The following is an 18,116-nucleotide window of genomic DNA, read 5'->3' on the forward strand; positions in this document are numbered from 1 at the left end:
CATATGAGAGACGCTGCATGTCAGCGCTCTTCTTGACTCACTGAAAAACAAAAACAAGTCAAAAATCTTCGGGTGGTTTTGGACTCAAAGCTTCAATCTTCTTAACTGGCTTATGGTGTGTTGGACTATAAAGTCTAAAGTACTGTTGTTCTTTTACAAATCTCTAAATGGCTTAGGACCTAAATACATGTGCGACTACCTTTTCACATCTGAACCCTTTGGCCTCAGGTTCCCCTCTCAGTGCAGTAGCCTTTAGTTACACTGCTGCACGGGGCTGAAACAAACTTCCGGAGGATATCAGACCTGAAACCACCTTGAACAGCTTTAAATCCAGTTTAAAAACGTTGACGTCCTGCACACAAGTCCCCTCTTGGGTCACATATTCATACAGTTGCGAACTTAAGTATGCAGGATCTTCATGAACTGTTGTCACGCAATTCTTTAAACACAATAGCAATCCAGAAAGTGCACAGAAATGTCCGTCCAGTCATTATTCATATTCATTCTTGCGTTCTGAGTGGAAGTGGCAGCGGGCTAAGAGAGGGAGCCCAGAGAAACAAACAAACCAAATTCTTATTTTGTGTCCGTAACTGTGCTGTCCTGCTTTGTCGTCCTGCTGAGGTTTAGGGCTGTTTGGGGATGTGACCCAAAGAAAAGAACGACAGCAGACAGGGCTAGTCAGCACAGATACAACACACACACACACACACACACACACACACACACACACACACACACACACACAGCCACTCACACAGAGGCTCAGCAGCCAGCAGGACTTGTGCCTGAGTGCTACCAGACTGACTGTCATGTCAGCGCCTGCAGCTCTGTCATGAATCAGCAGCACAGAGAGATAGACAGATAGAGATACACAAACAGAGCGAGGGAGAGAGCTGTGCAGACAAACAGTCAGTGTGGAGAGATCGACAAAGTGACTTATTCCCCTTTTTGTCATGCATGTATCTAAACAGACGTTTACAGTCTACATGTGCACCAGAGCTGCTTTTCTGTGCAGGATCTACTTTGCAATTGGGAAATGTTCCTCAATCACATTTCTTCCTCCAGTGAGAAAAGATTCTGCAACACACCCGGTCGAAGGACACACTGTTGACACCTTCCTCATGTAACTGTTTTAAACAGCCACCAAGACTGACATATGTCCTGGCATTACCAAACTACCAGGAACAAAGAGTGAGGGCTAACATTGTAGTTTCCTTAACTGTCACGTTATGCTAGTTTCTAATTGTATTAAAGTGGAGTCCGAGGGAAATTTCCTCAAGGGGACGATAAAGTGTATCGTATCGTATCCTATCCTATCGTACTGAACCCATTCAGGTTGACACAAGACCCCCGTGCTTTGCATCTGGTCTGTATCACCCTGTTGGGGTACCATTTCACTCTAACAACCCTACAGATAGCTTTATCTTCTTGCCTCCATGTTGGTCTACAAAAGGCAGTGGTGTGGATAGACTGAAAGCAGCCCTGTGTTCAAACAATTCAGGTGTAACTACTTTGGGGATTCCCCGACTTCCTTGACCTCTAACGGTTTTATCACTGCAGTGTTAAAAACTGTAGTTCCCCCAATGTCCACTTGAGGATGGCTCCTAAACAATAACAACTCTTTGGGAGAGAAGTTTTCTATTACTCACCTGTTGAAATTATAATGTATCAAGTCTTAAAGTTATGCATCATTAGATGTGTGGCTGCTCTAAGAGTCCACCATTCACTGTAGAGGGCCCCAGTTCACTGTGATCCACAAGCTCTCGCAGCTTTATTAATACATTTATTTATTTGGCTTTATGCCTTTATTGTATAAGACAGCGAAAGAGAGACAGGAAACGTGGGGGGCAGAGAGTGGGGGGGCGACATGCACCAAACGATCGCCTGCCGAGAGTCAAACCAGCGATCACCGCGTGGAGGACTGCAGCCTCTGTATGCCCGCTCCACCAACCGAGCCAAAGCACTGAGCTGTGTTAATCTAAAAACAACTCACACCGTAATATATAATTAAATATCTAATTAACCAGCTAATGAATTAGTGGGCTTATGACTGATTAAGTTTTGTTGTTAACGTTTGCCAACCCCTCGCTCCTCTCCAGCTCCACCCTCTCGTCCTAATAAGGTCCCTTCTGGCTCTGTGAAACCACCATGGTGACACCCACAGCGGGACACTTCTTGCTTCAATGTGGCAGTCAACGAAGCACTGGGTGACGTCACAGTGGCTTTGTACACTAATTATATACAGTGGTTCAGACTGAAATGAAATCTACCGGATGGATTGTCCTGATATTTGGTTCAGACATTCCTCTGGATTGAGCTCAGTCACTTTGGTTTCCTCCTAGCACCAAATAATTTGCTTTATGACTTAATAACTCTGCTGCTCATGACCTTCCTGTCAGGCGTGCTTCATGTTTAGTGCTAGTTAGCATAGATGTTGACCATGCTAAAGATTAAACCTGCTGAACATCAGCATGTTAACATCGCCACAGCCAGCAGGTTAGCATGCTGACATTAGCATTTATCTGAGCCGTGGCTGCAGACTCTAAGTCGTGTTCCTTGTTTCTTCTTATCATGAATAATTAAAGTCAGCGCTGCCAGGTTCTGCGTGTGAATGAGGCTTGAAAGATTTACAGAGAGAGAAATAGAGAAAGACAAGGGGAGAGAAAGGATGTGGAGGGTGGAGAGAGGAAGAGGAGATCCAGATAGGAGGGATGGACGGATGAGAGGAGGAGGGAGTAAATAGAAAAATTATAAAGGGAGACTTGTGGAGGAGAGGAGAGAGATACAGAGAGGAGGGGGGGATAAAGATGAGGAGAGGAAAGGAGGTAAAACTAGCTTCAAACCTAATTACACAGATTAATGTGGCGTGTAGAGAGCAGTTACCCAAATAGACTGAAAAGAGAGAAAGAGAGAGGAGAGAGAGAGACTTTAACTCCACGATGCTTAATATCCTAAATGTTAAAAGATGACCCTCTCTCTCTCTCTCTCTCTCTCTCTCTCTCTCTCTCTCTCTCAGCCTCTCTCACTCATTCTCCTCAGACGAATGTGTCAGCACAATACTTCTCTCTCTCTTTCTCAGTTTATTTCTCTCTCATCTATCTCTCCCTCTTCCCCCTCTCCGTCATTATCTCTCCGCAGTTCAGTTCAATTCATTGAGTTTTATTGAAATAAAGTACAGTTCAGTGTGTAAATGTGCTGAACAAAATAACACCTCAGCGGTCCTGACTGTGCAGATTCCCACAGCGACTTTTAAGAACAAATGAGCGGAAAGTGACAAAGAATCGTCAGAGATTTGACAAAGACGGATGCTCTCCGTCTTTCTTACTTTCTGACACAAATAATCAGAGTTGGAAAGACGATGAAATGCAGTCCAGAAAGAGCAGATGTAGTTTGAGTTCGAGGGCAGATTGGATCCTCTGAAACAATTTTAAAACCGTGAAAAGTTATGACAGCTACACTCGTTTTATCCTCTGTCTGCGCGGTTTGGAGGTAAATTTAGGATCCGTCAGCCGGTGCTGCTGCACTCTTCACCATTCTTTTACAATCTGTCTCTTGCAAGCCCCGAAATTTACACTCATATAAAGTGCAAAACTAAATCATTGCAGTGCTTCTTAAAATAACTTTAGATGCATTCTGTCAGCCGGAGAGACAGACAGGAAACAGGCAGAACGAAACAGTGGGCGTTGCAGATGGAGGAAGATAACTCAAAGGCGGTCTAATTGCTTTTACAGAATCAATCTGGTTTTATGTTATAGTTTCCGATTGTATACAGTCAATGAAAATACCAAAATCTGCAGCGTGTTAGTGTCTTAATACCCTGAGCCGGAGCCTTGAACTTTGGGCGTGCATCGTATGGCATGAACGACTTTTATGCTGATTTTTTTCTGGGCTTATCCTACAAATCTCCAAAGGTAGCGTCTACGTGCATCTGTTAGTGGGTTACCTTTATCGTCTGTTTTCCTCCTTTTTAACACGTGATTAATATGAAACAGTTTGAATAGGTTTCGTTGGGTTTTTTTGCCTTTTATGCCTTAATTGTGAGTAAGAGAGAGAGGACAGTGGATAGTGTTGGAAACAGGTGAAGAGAGAGTGGGGAGGACACACGGCAAAGGGCCGTCGGAGGAGTCGAACCCTGGGCTGACGCATCGAGGACTGTGGCCGCTGGATACGGGACGCCTGATTTAACCGCTGAGCTAAACCGGCGCCTCAGAAGAGGAACTGGTTAAAGCTAAAAACTATGCATCCAATACTCCTTGCCCAATAAGCGTTAAGACCCGCTTATAGATGCCGATTGTCTCTTTTCCCATTGCCAGTGAAGTATCCTCCTGTTGGTCTCTTTTCTGCTGCGTCGCCGTCTGACGTCACAACCACGCCGGAGACAGGGTTAGTAACCAAAGATGTTACAGTGGTTAGGTCTTTATTGTATCTTTACTCATTCAGTGTGTTTATCAAACTCAGCGCTGACACATTTGGATCGATGTTCGAGCGCTGCTTACCAAGCATAGCATCGCACCTGAAAGGGGGCGGAGATTAGTGTGTCAACCCAGGTTTTGTGTTTCCATCAATGCCGATCAGAGCCGAGGCGATAATTACCCGGGTCGACTGAATGCCGGTTGTAACCTTTCCCACTAAGCAAAAAAGCCGGCTGCAGCGGGAAAGGGGCTCTGTTGTCACTTTGGGACTGACAGTAGGAGTTTGGGGGTAGAGGGTGGCCAGTTCAAGTCTTGGTACGGGCCGAGCATGGGAACCGCGGTTTGGAGCTGGAGAGGTGCCGTGTCATTTCCTGGGCACTGTTGAGGTGCCCTTGAGCAAGGCACCGAATCCCCCAGCTGCTTGGTGTGCATGTCAGCGTGCAGCCCCCCCACTCTGACATCTCTCCAGTGTATGTCTGTAAGGTCTGTTTGTGCATGAGTGTATTTTGGGCCTTTGTGTGTGTGTAGCATGTTTGTAACAATAACAGAGTGAAAACATTAATAAAGTGTCATTTCTTCTTCTTATATACGCATTCATGTATTTTACCATGTTTTTGTCCTTGTGTCAATTTAGGTTTTCTTTAATCTCAAGGTTTTTACCTGCAAAACAAATCTCCCACAGAAGTCAAAGAAGTTGAAATACCTGGCAAAGTTTGGAAACTCATCATGGTGTGAGCTCCATCCCAAGCAGACTTCATCCGTCTTTCTACATAAGCAGAGTTTTTACATGCGAGACAGCCGGATCAGTTGCTCTGAGCGTATAATATTTGACAACTAGGTAATGATGATGGACTCAGTCCAGCAACAAGAGCGATTAATGCACCTGCATAAAAGCCTGCAGTGCAGAATCGAGTGTGTACGCTCCCCTCCGCCCAGAAGACCGAAGACTTCTTGGTATAAGTACGAACGGTGAATAAGAGCAGCTTGAATCTAAACCTTCTGTCGCGTGTGAATGCAGCTTCATTTGAAAGGGACAAAAATCATTTTTTAAATCAGGTTTCATTCATGTAAAAAACCAAAGCTCTGATCGCGTCTCTCCTGCTGCCTCCGACTTCTCTTTCTTCATTTCATTTCACTGCTATTACCTCACCCCTCTTTGTGTGTGTGTATGTGTGTGTGTGTGTGTGTGTGTGTGTGTGTGATGAGTCATACTTTTGTTTTGTGGCGGCCTTTAGTTCCAGCGGATGGTTTGGACTGCTCAGGGTGACAATGACACACACACACACACACGCACACACGGCCTTTAATTCATGTGAATGGGGGTTGTGGGTTTGGGGGTGGAGGACGCTGACATGCATCAGAGCACAGCCACTGAAAGGAGACCTGCCCCCCTCTGACTCCTCCTCCTCTGCTGCCCACTCATCCCTCTTTTTCCTCCCTCCTTTTTTTTCTTCTTCTTGCCCCAGTTTTTTCACTTCCTTAAACTAAACTCATCAACCTGTTCTTCTTTTCTATTCCTCTGCTTTCACTTCCCTTCTCCCCTTCCGTCTCTTCCTCTTTTGATCACTCCTGCTCCTCTATTCTTTGCCTCCTTCTTTTGCTACCTCCCTTTTCTTCTCTTCCTCTCTCCTTCCTTTTCCTTCTGATCGTGCTTCTCCTAACTTTCATCTCATCTCTCCTTTTTGCTTCTCTGCTCCTCTCTCCACCCATCACTCCACCAACTTTCTTCCGTCTTCCTTGCCCTCTCCTCTTCCTCTTCCTCTTCCTCATCATCTCATCTCTTTACTCCTCTTTTTAAGTTACCTAACTCCCCTTTTCCTCTCATCTCCTCCTCCTCTTCCCTTCCTGTAAGGCTTCCTCCTCTTTCTTTCTTTCTGTCAACCTCTCCCTCTCCATCCTCTTCTCCCTCTTCCTTCCTTGGTCTCCCTCCTCTTTCTTCTCATTCTGCTGCTCACTTTTGTGTTTCTCTTCACCCTGTCTTTCTACTTCTCCTCTCCATCTCTTCTTTATTTATACCCCCCTTCTTTTCCGCTTATCCTCTTCCCCTTGATCTTCAGCTCTTCCTCTCCTCCCATCCCGCCTTCTTCCCCTGCTGCTGCTCTCCATCTTTCTGTCCTCCTTTTCAAACAGTCCACTCCATCTCTCTCCCTCTAATGCACATCGTTTTCATGCTCTTGTATTTCCCTTCAGGCCTGACTTATTCTCTCTCACACACACACACACACGTTTGTCTATCACTTTCACACATTTTCACTTCCTTTTTCCTTCCTCACATTCACTCCTTCCTTCTCTATTTTCCAAGCTTTCTTCTCCTCTTGCCATTTTCTTTCTCCCCTCCTCCTCCTCCTCCTTCCATCTCTGCCTCTCCCTCTGTTATTCCAGCAGTCAACATTGATTAGATATCGAAGTTAATCCCAGCTAAACTCCTCCGCTTATAGCTCACCCGTCTCAACCAATCACAGAGCGGCTTGCTGCCAACTGGGGGTCTTAACCGCGTCCTGATTGGCTGATGGCGCTGCCGCACGGGTACGCCACACGTCCGAAAATAAGCGAGCAGGGATGGATGAGCAGGAAATTAATTTGACAGGTAGCGCTGAGAGCCTGATACGACACACACACATACACACACACACACGCCTCCCCTAACCCTTGACATATACTCACAAGTACACACACACACACACACACACATGCTCACTCACCCATGTAGCTTAGCATGAAGACTCAAACAAAGGCTGTACGTTGCGAGTGCACGCTCGCACACGTTTACAGCTGAACATTTGAACCAGTTGAAAAATATGGTTGTTAAAGAACATGCGTATAAAATATCATAAACATTACTTTATGTGGAGATCAAGAAACAGCTGGAGGACTGTAAAACCGCCATCTTGGTTTTAGATGATGAATACACGTGGTTACGTCTCTGTCCTGATCGAGAGGCCGCCGTAGCAGTAAAGGCTTTCTGATTCTGAACATGTTGTCAATCACAGGTGGCCACGCCCAAAAGCTGCTTCGTTCATTCCCTCCAGGACTTCTGGAAGAATAATAAGAGTATTTTCTGTTATTGTCGAATGATTTCGTGGCAGCTTTTTCACGAAGTTGCAAAGGAAGTTGCGACGTGTTGAGGCTTGCTGTCTAACACATCACACTGTGTGAGCTACAAACGCTCCAATGAAGCCGTCTGCTGGCTGAGCGAGCTGTGTGTCTTCTGACATCTCTTCTGTCCATTTCTGTGTCTGGATTAAAATAAAAGGTTTAAACTGAACGACACAAAAGTCAAAGCCATGAAACACCTATTATGCACTGTGTGTGCACATTTACTGTGATGATAAGCGCAAAGGAGAATGGAGACGTTATTTATTAAGTTTACGTCATTCTGCTCTGTATTTTGGCCACTGCGACAGTAACAGTTGATAAAAGGTGAAAGCAACGCTGACATAAAAATCAGAAACAGATAAGTGATACAGTAAAACATGTCCTCCGGTGTTTATACAGCATTGCAGACGTCAGGGAACAATATTTTGAATAACAAAGGAGTTTGTTTGTGGACATAAGTAGCTCCACGCTTGTGAAGAAACAGGAAGTTGGGGCAATTGGCAAAACTTGCAAGGTCGAGAAGAAGTTGCTGCAAACGGTTGAATTTGCATGAATTCGCAGGAATGCAACCTTGTTTATTGTCCATGTGACTGTAAATAGGAACATCATGCTATGTTGAAGAAGACTTGAAACTAGACCATAAACTCATTAGGAAAATGTTTACCGAGCGAATAAATCAAGAGAGAAGGAGGACCATTTTCTCATAGACTTCTATAGGATCAACCATCGCCCTAACTGCCTCACCAGACGGGCTTTAAGGCTGATACATCGGGAAGATAAAGCTTCACAGACATATCGTGCCCTCGCCCTCACTTCCAGATCTTAGGGGCCATTATCAGGCTGTTATAGTGTAAAATGTTCAGCACCCAGACGGCTGATGTCTGGCCGCAGCCTTGGGGAGAGCAATGAGAAGAATTAGAGCTAAGAGGTGAGGTAGAAGGGATTTTGTTTTCTGCTCTGAGATAAGAGCATTTAAGACTGAGTAGAGGGCAGAGATATGAGGGTACGGTTCCGTATTCAGTCTTATATTGTACAAAAGATCTTAAAAGTTATAATCCTTAACTTTGCACTCTTCTTTTTAAAGCTCTGGCTGGGTGGGTGGTTGGCCTTGATGAAGAGGAGCATCTTCCTCTGACCGTAACGGTTTATATAACAGTGACAAAAGTTGTCCCTTAGACTTAACTGAGTAGATTCTCATCCGAAAACACAACAGCTATTTTATTTTGTGCCGAACATGACGAAGCCTTAAAGGGGAATTATTGTATTTTTAAATCTTATCCCTTTTTTTAACACATTTATGTTCTCAATGACCATCCATCCATCCATCCATCCAACCATCCATCCATCCATCCATCCATCCATCCATCCAACCATCCAACCATCCATCCAACCATCCATCCAACCATCCATCATCTATACCGCTTATCTTGTTCAGCGTCACGGGGGGGCTGGAGCCCAACCAGGTTTCATTGTGCAAAGGAAATACAGGAAATTTAAAGTCACCGACGAACCTAACGAGCATGTGTTTGGACTGTTGGAGGAAGCCGGCGTACCCGGAGGGAACCCACGCATGCACAGGGAGAACATGCAGACTCCACACATAAAGGCCCACTACGTGTGAACCGGAGTTCAGCTATAGGCTCCTTCTAGCTGTGAGGCGACAGCGCTAACCGCTGCACCACCCTGCAGCCCCTCAATGAATGAGTTTTGGAATTACTCCAGTAGATTGCTTCTATCTTGCACCTGCCTTGAGGTGGGCCAATAAAGAGCTTGTTTTGCCTCTCACAGGCTCAGACGACAGGTAGGATCCCTACAGAGATGGATCACTTTTTCCAAACAGACGTAACATCGCTTCCTTCAAAGACACCAGACTTTATTAACAAAAGAAGTCATTTTACCTTCAGGAGTTGCTGATCTACCGCTGCCTTGACCGGTGAGTTTATTGTGTAATTGTGTTACTTTTGTGTTTGTTCAGATCCAAAACAATAATTCTGTAACACAAAATAACACACAACAAACTAAAGGAACAAAGCAGCAGTAGACAAGCAAGCAAGGTAAAATGACTGTTTTTGTCAATGGAGTCTGGTGCGATGTAACAGGTGTTTCTGGCTTACAGCAAAGCTTCTCTGTAGGGATCCTTTCTGTCATGTTGTCACACACTTAGAAGAACAATCTGAGCCTGTCAGTGGAAACAACAAGAACTGTTAGTGGACGACCTTTGACCCATCAAGGATTATGTTGCAGCCATTACAGCCTGTTTCACTGCTGCAGGATGAACACATCTACTGTAGTTATACCAAACCTTTTCTTACAAACAGATAACTAGACCCCAATATTAAGCTAGGTTATACCGGAAACAACATTTAACTGTAGAATTTGCAGATCAAAAACAAGTAAATATAAATCTTTTTGGGAATTATCTTCTTTCAGAAGCATCGATTAATCGTGAGTAAGGGTACCTTAAAAATAAATGTGATTTTGGGAGACAATAAAATAAAAAACAGAGCAGCAAATAGTGATGCTTGTCGTATCTGTGTTCACACACATGTCCAATACTCGCACAAAGCTCATGAGGTGTTTGCTCTAATGCGTGGTGATAGTGTGTGTGGGAGGGAGGATATGTTTGCATGTGTGTTTCTGTGTGTGTGTGCTGGTCATTCAAAGCTGCCCGCTCAGTGCAGCGCTAAGATAACACAGAGCGATGACTTCACTGTCAAATCCCCCTCAAATCCCTCTTCCTGTGTGTGTGTGTGTGTGTGTGTGTGTGTAGGTACATGCCCGTCCATGTCCTGCTTCATTCACATAACATCATCCTCTCTGCTGACTCTTTCTCATTTCCTCTTTAATCCAACCTCGTTCTCCATATCTCCCCTCCTGTAGCTTCTCCTCCCTCTGACTTTATATCTTAGTCGTGTCTATCCTTTGAACTCTGGATTCAATCACTACAATCAAAACATAAGGAACAGAACGTTATCTAAAGTCATCTGAAACCAGGGTCATTGGTATTTATTCAGCAACACCTCGTTCACATTTCCCCATAATTAACTAAAGATATTTTAACATGTCAGCCAAGAGAACAGAGGTCAAAGTCTGAGAAGTTTTAGTCTATTTTCAGCACCATTTTTTTAATCCCCCAAACTATTTACCATGTCAAACACATGAGACATGTCCTCATCACTCCTCCAACACCATTTACTCCCCAATACGTGATAATCCAACATTTATTCCCAAGATTAATCGCCTTACACGAGGCCTTCAAACTAAATGTACTATCCCCAACATGACTTACTGTCCACAAAACGGCTAACAAATGCCCTAAAACAAGCTAAAACGTGTGCTATATCAAGCACAACCGACACATAACTTATCATTCCCACCAGCACCAGTTTTAATCCCAACACTGTTTTATCTGACTGATAACACATTTACCCACACCATGTACCAGTCCACCTAACTTAATTTACTCTACCAACACTACTTACCAGTCCAAGTAATCAAGCAGCATTTAGTTTACATTACAACATGTATTAGTCTGACTAACTCGCCAACAACTACTGTCCTCAAATTGCATCCAAACTGGTCATTCGCCATTTTTTTATTGCCTGGCACCATTGAGTGACTTTCAATACAAAACCCCATTTGGTATCTTATTCAACACCTAACATTCCTTCACTCATCACTTTTTAATGCCTGTATTCAACGTGTAACACGATTCCTCCGTCCCTGGAGCAATTCAATCTCCACAAAACCACCTACTTACCAATACAACAAACCCAGCACCATTTACAATCCCAACCCAAAGGTATCAAATTGTGCACGCCTATCAAATAAATATTCCTCACCATATACTTTCTCTAACAGCATTTACTATCCCCAGTGCCATTTACCTGCCATACCAATAAGCCGAAGTCCTACCATGCCACTAAACCAACACATTAACCATCTTGAATGCTATTTCCCCACAACACATTATTTGTTATACCCAGCACCATTTACTGCCATACCAATGCCCCACTGTTTACTATTCAAAACCCCAAAGTCCTACCAGGCTTCATACGATCCCAAAATACTTCTTCCTCAACTCCCCACTATCCCTTACACCATTTATAAGCCCAACCACCATTTCCAAGTCCTACCAATGCAACACTGTTTACTTTCAACAACCCCAAAGTCCTACCAGGCCATATACATTCCCAAACACTGAAACCTTCTTAATGCTATTATCCCCAACCCCCCACTATCCCTAATGCCATTTATATTCCCAAGCGCCTTTTAGCTGCCCTACCAATGCAACACAGCCCTTAAGTCCTACCATGCTATTTAATATCCCTTCTTAACCAACACATTAACCATCTTGAATGCTATTTCCCCAGAACACACACTATCCCTAACACCATGTGTTATCCCCAGCACCGTTTACCTTCCCTACCAATGCCCCACTGTTTAATGCAACACTGTTTACAATCCAAAGTCCTACCATGGTATTTACAATCGCTATTGACCCAACACCAACCATCGTTTATGCTACTTTCCATGTCAACTCACTAATCTCTCGCACCACTTACCTGCCCTACCGCTGCACCACTGTTTACTGTTCACAACCCCAAAGTTATACCAAGGCCACATGCAATCCCAAATACTTAACCCATCTTTAATGCTATAATTCCTAACTGCTCACTATCCCTGATGTAATTTATTATCCCTAGCACTATTTCCAAGCCCTACCAATGAAACACTGTTCGCCATCCACAACCCTTAAGCCCTACCATGCTATTTTCAATTGCTATTCACCCAACACTTCAACCATCGTTAATGCTGTTTTCCCTATCCCTCACTATCCATAACTATTTGTTATCCTGAGCACCACATACCTGCCCTAACAATGCAACACCTTTCCAACCCACAACCTAAAAGTCCTAATAATGCCACTTACAACCCGACACATTAACATTATCTATTATCTATACCGCTTATCCTGTTCAGGGTCGCGGGGGGCTGGAGCCAATCACAGCTGTCATTGGGTGAGAGGCGGGGTTACACCTGGACTGATCGGCAGTCAATCACAGGGCACATAGAGAAACCCACATTCACACCTATGGACAGCAATGTTAAGGTCACTAATGAACCTATCGAGCATGTCTTGACTGTGGGAGGAAGCCGGAGTACCCAGAGGGAACGCACGCATGCACGGGGTGAACATGCAAAAGGCCCACTACCTCTGAACCGGGATTCAAACCAGTAACCCTCTAGCTCTGAGGCAACGGCGCTAACCACTGCACCATCGTGCCGGCCCACATTAACTCTTTGATGCTATTTTCCATATTCTCTCACCATCCCTGACACATGTATTATCCCCAGTGCCATTTCACTTCCCAGCTGTTCCACTTTCACTTCCAGAATCCTCATGACCTTTTATGGCATTCACAATCCCGATCCACGCTCTACATCAACCATCAGTAACGCTGTTTTCCATTTAACCTCACAATCCTCAAGACCCCTGATTATCTCAAGCACCATTTCCAAGCCCTACCAATGCATCCCTGATTACTATCAACGTCATTGAAGTCCTAATGCCATTTGCAATTCCTACTAACCAGTTACATTAACATCTCTGATACTATTTTCCATAAAACATCACTATCCATTACACCCTTTACTGCCCCCGGTGCCATTTCAGTGCCATATGCACTGAATACCAACACAACAATGCAACCAACACTGACCTCCACGCTTAAAACAAGTATAAGACGTGGTTTACAATCCTTCTAACATCCCTATTATGGTTATACTTAGAAGATTTCTAGATAATTGCATTCCCCAACACATTAGCATTATAAGCATTACACAAGCATATCACCTGTGCCTATCTGTCCATCTCCTTATCTACTGTTATGTCTATCTGTCTGGCGACTCCATCTCTTTCCCTCTGTCTGTCTGACACCCCAGTGACTCTTATTTATTACCCAGTAGCCCCAGCGTTGGCCAGGCATGCCAAGGCTGGTCGGTTCTGTCCTCAGGCAAACTCTCTCCCTCTCTTTTCATTACCCCCTCTTCCTCACCTCGTCCATGCTTCTCTCTCTCCCTCCCACTCTCTGTCAGTGTCTCTCTCCCTTTCTCCCCCTCTCTTTTTATGCTACTTTCCTGCCTGGCACTGTTTCTGTCTCATTTCTTCCCCTGTCTTTCTCGCCGTCTGTCTGTTGTTTTTTGCCTGTCGCGCTCTCCACCCTCTGTTTGTTTTTTCCTGTGTCCGCTTCGCTGTTTACGCACCGAACACACACACACACACACACACACACACGCACACACACACACACACACACACTGCTGTCACCAGAGGCAGAGGACTCTCTCCAGACACCTCTCTGTCTGGTGACATCCAGATGACATTGGATTGTGTGTATTTGGATTATTTTGTGTATCTGAGCTTGTGCTGGTGCATGTTTGTTTGTGCAAGTGTGTGTTTACCCTCTTGTCTTTAGCTCTCAGACAGACAGACAGACAGACAGACAGACAGACAGATAGATAGATAGATAGATAGACAGATAGACAGATAGATAGATAGATAGATAGATAGATAGATAGCTACGTGCGTTTTCATTCAGCTTTTGGAGCAGCAGAATATTTTCCAATCAGAGTGCAGGGATGGAGTGATGGAGAAAAAAAAGAATGGAGGCGGCCGTGGAATGAGGTTGAGACAGGGAGGGAGGGAGGGAGGGGAGTGAGATGAGAGCAGGAGTTTATGAAAGGGCGATGGTGGAAGTAAATGCGTAGGTGTAGATAAGAGGGAGGAGGGAGCAGAGCGGAGAATGAAGGGATGAGAGAAAAAGAGGAAAAGAGAACGACTTAAGAGGGAATTAAAGATGAAACCGTGTTGCCATGTTTGCCAACTTTGCCCTGCAGCTTTGTATGACGTGTGTGCTTTTGTGTGTGTGTGTGTATGTGTGTGTGTGTGTGTGTGTGTGTGTACAATTACAGACACTTACAGCTGTGGAGCCTAATTAGCCTTCGACAGTACACTCATTAGTCTGGTTCATACTACGAGGCCAAAGAGGGATATTTTGGCTGTGACTGCAGGGCCAGCGTGCGATGGTCAATTCTCCGAAGTGGGATCGTCTGGGCTCGAATGCAAATGTGTCTGGGATATCGTCATAATACAATGTGCGCCGTGTGTACGGCTGCGTCATACAGATAGAAAAAAGGTACATAATGCGCGTTACAAAACTCATCCTAACACTTGGTCCCTGACATAAATTACAAAGTGTTTCTGGTTGACGTACATGTCAGGGCCTCGGTAAGTTCTTTCTCTGTCAGCCAGGAGGAAGTTCATGTCCTGTGTGAAACTGGACATCAACACTGACGAATTATTTTAGTCCAAGCCACGACCTCCTCCTGAACGTGACCATTTAGTGTTGGTGCAACAGAAGATGGTTGCAGTTTGGTTATGTCAGAATCAGAATCGGGTTTCTTGCCTGGTAGGTTTACACGTGCAAGGACTTTGTGTTTGTGTTTTGGTGCAAGACAGTGAACATATCATTAAAATAAAAAACAACTACAAAGCTAGTAGACAACAGTATCCCTACTGTCAAGACTCTTAAATAAAAATGTAAAAACAATATTATATAAAAATATGTACAGTAAGTGTAATGAAGAGCTGTACAGGAAGTGCAGGAAGGTGCAAGATGATGGTTGAGTGCAAAAACAATATAGACAGTGAGCAACGTAAACAGACGATAGTCCAGCCCAGTGTGCGTTAACATCACGTTAACAGTTATAATCTCAAAGATCTCAGTTTCATTCTCTTTGGCGACACCTGTGGCGATAAACAGTAGTTACAGGAGCACACTTCCCAGATATCCAGACAGTGCTGCATGTGTGACGTCCACGGTCGGCTCCGGTTGTAACTCTTGATTTTCCTGGCTGACGGTCGCTTTCCTTTTCAGACTGTTTGCTTCATCTGAGCGTCGAGTTTGTTTCTTCTTCTTTGGATTTTCACTTCTTGTTGAAGTTGTATCTGTAGTCATCCATCTTTTCTTTGTTTGTTCAGCCATAGTAGATTACTGTTTACTCACAACACTTGCAGAGAGCGGAAAAGCAGCCGCTTAGCTCCGCCTACCCTCTCTGGCAGACCAACCACTGCTGGCTGATGGAAACGCGTCACTAACTGGGCGCCGCCACAGACACCCAGCCCATAATAATACTATATACTACAGATGCAAAGGCTTTCATCAGTGGGCCTCAGTGGGTTACCTCCTTCAGAGACAGATAGAGACTTACAGACATTTATTTACATGAACATATTTGAGGTTATATCTTTAAATGACTATAATGATGTTCAGGCACAATAACTGCTTGGTTAGGTTTGAAATACGGAGCATCAAGGAAGCTGTTAAAGAAGAAAGTTCAGTCAGGTTTTGTGCGTGATGTCACACATGATACAGGAACGTCTGTCTCCTGGTTGAAGCTCCTACAGTGTTTGACCCGTCCATTGCTACCTGCAGACTTTCTGGTCCCTCATACTAAACCACCTGACTCCATGAAGGCTTCATGTTGCAGGCACAAAATGAACCTCCAGTTCAAATACATGACTTAGTGTTTGTGCTCACTGACACGAAAACAAAGGGAAATTTGTGTCCATGTACACGAGACAGCGTCAGATTATTAACTTAGTTGTTATCGACACACTTTAAAGATTGAAGCTCTGAATAGATTTTTGCCCTTTTGTTACAAGATTTCAACATTTGTCACTTTTGATCTGAAGTCCAATATTTTATATGTTATGTAATCACAAGAGAACTGATGTAGCATAGAGCAGAGTTTCAGGTAATGACACTCTCTCTCTAACACTGCAGCAGCTCCAACATGTGTGCTCTGCATGCAGATTATATGCAACCTAAAGCATCCAGTATGAGTGCATATTTCTGTGTGTGTAGGTGTTCTCGGTGTCGAAGCCTCATTAGGTGAGCATATGGACTGATCTGCAGACGGTCCGGCGGTGATGTGGAGCAGAACGAGTCTGACTCAGCACTCCTGCGGCTGAATTACAGCTGCAGGTTTTCCTCTTCTGTACTTTTTATACGACAGAGTCACTAAAACTCGCCTGACTTGACTTCACATCTCTGAGACGTGTTTATTGGCCGCCAGACGATTTTATGACATCTTTAATAGGTAGAAACTGACTGGCTTTAATTTTCTTTTTGACCTTTCTCCAGACAGGAAGTGTCCTCTGAGCGGGAACAACCTGTTACTGCAGGTCACTGAGCAGCTCTCCTGAAGGCTGTGCTGCTTTGCTCAAAGGCACATCGAACAGAGAGGAGAGGAGGGATGAGAGCAGAGGAAACAGGAGGAGGAGAAAAGGAGGCTTGTGGCTGTCATGTTGAATCATCCTCTCCATCACTTCAGACTGAGCGACACACTGAGTGACACATCTCTGTCCGGCTCTCTCCCTCCGTCTTCCTCTCTGTGTCCTTCGCTCAATTCTGATTTCAATTAATGAGCTTCAAAGATGAGGGGAGAACTGTCACGTCTCTCTCTATGACTGCATCGAAAAAAAGAGATTACACACTTAAACTAACCAGTCGGGTCAGCGGTAGAGCAGCAGCTCCCCTGTTCTGCGAGGTAAAATTACTGTTTTTGTAAATGGAGTTTGGTGTGTTTAAAGAGAGCGTCGTAACGTCTGTTTGTGGTTCTTACCCGAACACAAAAAGGTCTATCTCTGTAGGGATCCTTTCTGTCATGTTGTCACACACTCAGAAGAACAATCTGAGCCTGTCAGTGGAAACAACAAGAACTTTTAGTGGACAACCTTTGATCGATTAAGGATTATGTTGCAGCCATTACAGCCTGTTTCACTGCTGCAGGATGAACACATCTACTGGAGACACTTCAAAATTTTTGTCATGAAGACCCCTAAATATGTAAAAGGGTTAAAAACACCTGAATAAGACTTTAAAAGTTTTCTGTAATCAGTTGAAAAGTCGCTCCAGGTCTGCTGCACTGACATCCCCCCACTCGCTTTTTTCTGATCTCAAGTTTGGTTCAAATAAACAGAAATGCAGGTTGATGACAGCAGCTGAAGGCTACTGTGTGATGATCAGCTACAGTGACATTTAAAATGAGTTATCACAGAGAAGCTTGGAGGGGACAGGAAGTTGTCTTCCTTACTTTGGCGCCACAGAGCCGCCGACTACAGCGGAGAGGCCTTATGTCATTGTTTTGCAAAAGGTCTGTATTCCTCCTCCGACTTTAAAGTGAGGCGAGCATTTTCAGGCTTGTTCACTCTTTGATGCAAAACACTCAAACTGCGTCTGAATAAAACGGCTAATTCAGAGTGATCACCTAATTCAGTACAGGTGTTTCACTTGTAGCCCTCTGCGCTGCTATCGTATGCATCAGGTTTATCATAGGACCTTTTCCTCACGGTGAAGGTTCACTTGAATTTACTTGCAAGTGCATATGAATACATATTTATCATTATGTGACATTAACTTACACACAACCAGCAAAAACATGTCGTCCGGTTTGCTTTCACTTCTCAAGTCTGAGATGCAGGAGAAGGAATGTTGCACGATTCATCTACCAAATAAAGATAAGGCGGCATGCTTCATAAAC

This window comes from Semicossyphus pulcher, unplaced genomic scaffold (genome assembly GCF_022749685.1).
Source record: "Semicossyphus pulcher isolate SPU_LCO1_2020_fin unplaced genomic scaffold, fSemPul1.0.p SCAF_19, whole genome shotgun sequence".
Lineage (NCBI taxonomy): Eukaryota > Metazoa > Chordata > Actinopteri > Labriformes > Labridae > Semicossyphus > Semicossyphus pulcher.